The sequence below is a fragment of the Eurosta solidaginis genome, chromosome 3 (genome assembly GCF_040869045.1).
Source record: "Eurosta solidaginis isolate ZX-2024a chromosome 3, ASM4086904v1, whole genome shotgun sequence".
Classification (NCBI taxonomy): domain Eukaryota; kingdom Metazoa; phylum Arthropoda; class Insecta; order Diptera; family Tephritidae; genus Eurosta; species Eurosta solidaginis.
The window spans coordinates 75903174-75905392 of record NC_090321.1 but is presented as its reverse complement, the minus strand read 5'-3'; positions in this window follow the sequence as shown (position 1 = coordinate 75905392).

Here is a 2219-nt window from a genome sequence, read left to right as displayed (position 1 = left end):
CTCTTTTCTTTTCCAAATTCCCTTCCAATTTTCCTCCTATTGCATCTGTTTTCTCATCACTTTTCTGTCATGATCCCGTTTCCAATTCGTGAGATATATCTAGTTTGACTCTTTCACGCACATTACATTGCTAAAGTACTAAAAAAGTAGAAAATAGTACCAAACATTTTCCCTTCCTACTACTTTTAAATTCATGACCGAATTATGAAGGCCGTAAAATTTTTGTTGTTTTACTACTGTCATGAAGATATCTTAAAAATTGGGAGACTAGTTTGCGTTCACACCGACAGACGGACAGGCGGACGAACGGACATGGCCAAATCAACTCAGATCGTCATCCTGATCAATTTAGTATACTTATTGGTGGATCTATCTCTTCTCCTTTAAGGACTTACAATTTTCGATTCGTGACAAATTTAATATAAAACTGCATTTTCATGAAAGGTATAAAAATGCCTTCTATACATTTGTCTTTATTTCAGGCATGCTTAACGAACGAAACGATATCATTACGTTACGATAATCAACGTTAATAAACGAAACGAAGTCATTTCGTTTCGTTTATTAACGTTAAGAACGACAAATTAACGTTAATTTGACGATCTTAACGTTAATAAACGAAACGAAGTGATTTCGTTTCGTTTATTAGCGTTGATTATCGTAACGAAATGATATCGTTTCGTTCGTTAAGCATGCCTGCTTTATTTTATGCCCCTATTACGGTATACAACTCAACTTAGTTGGGTTGTAATTAAAACAACTCAAATTTCAGACAACTCAACTCCTGTTTGGTATTACGAATTACAACTTATTTCAGTTGCAGTTGAATTGGTGTTGCCAACCTAGGAAAGTGATGCTTTGACAGATAATGAACAGCTGATCAATGTGTGGCAGAAATTTAAGCATTTGCAAGTGGTTTTGTTTTTACAAGATATTATATAAGAAAATGTTTAAGTGACAAATGATGAGCTTCTAATGAAGTTATTTTTGCAGATTTGAAAGGAAGCATTTTGCTCATTACTAAACAATATTAAGGACCATTTCCGCAAACGCTTTCCAGGGAAGGCTGTACCCCTATTTTAAAATTATGCGCCACACTCAGATTCCTTGCTTATGGCACCTATCAAACATGGTGTGGAAATGATTTTGGTGTTGGACTGGTTTTAGATATTATTTAGGAGCATATTTTTGCGAAGTGGATTAAAACCCAGACAGAAAAAATTGTATTTTACTCTAAAACAGGATTACCAGGAGTAGTGATTAGTATCAATGGGACTCACATTCGCATAATTTCACCTATTTTGGCTGCATCCGAACAGCCTCGTTATTCAATGTAAGTTAAGTTATTCAATGTAATCCTTCGTTTAAACGTTGTTTTTCTATAAATGTGTACAAAATTGTTGATTATTGTTTGATTAAAAAAGGTTAAACTACCAGCTTTAAATTTTTTGTTTTTTTTTGTAACCTTTCATGAGCCCGTGCACCATCTAACTCAAAGATGGTATCAAAAGACGCGTTTCGTTTTTAGGATTCGAAAGCTGAAATTAAAAATTTTATTTCTGCCGAAAAATATTTACAAAAACCCACAAAATGGCCCGAACGTGCGAAATATGAGGCCCGATCCATAGTCTTTTTTGTACAGAACACCGTTCTGCGTTGGCGGCCTTTGGCCGCGATTTGTAAAAATAACCCTGGGTGGGTCCAACACCTTGCTGCATTGGTGTATACAAAAAATTTGGCAAATTTGAACCGAAATGATATGACAGAAATGAAATTTTTAATTCTTGTTCTCGGATTCTTAAATCGGAGGTCGAAACGCGTCTTTTGATACCAACTTTGAAAATTTTTGTTAAAAATTAGGTGGTGAACCGTCTTCTAAAACGTTACATTTTTTCAAAACGGTAATGTCACAAAAAGTTGTTAAGACTAGTCAACTCAACCGACACTTTTTTTTGACAGGTTGAGTTGTAATCTGTAATACCAAATTGCGAAATTTCAACCCACCAGAGTTGAGTTGTAAACGGTAATAGCGGCATTAATGAATCGCATTGAATTAATTATTTTTACGACAATCGCTATTGCGTAAGGTGGCTCCACCGCATAAATATTGTGGCGAATATTAGCATCACTATGATGTTAGTAAATAACAACAACAAAAAAGCAAGCAGCCACATTTGTATACATCTACACATTAAAGCAAGCAGCCATACTTATATACA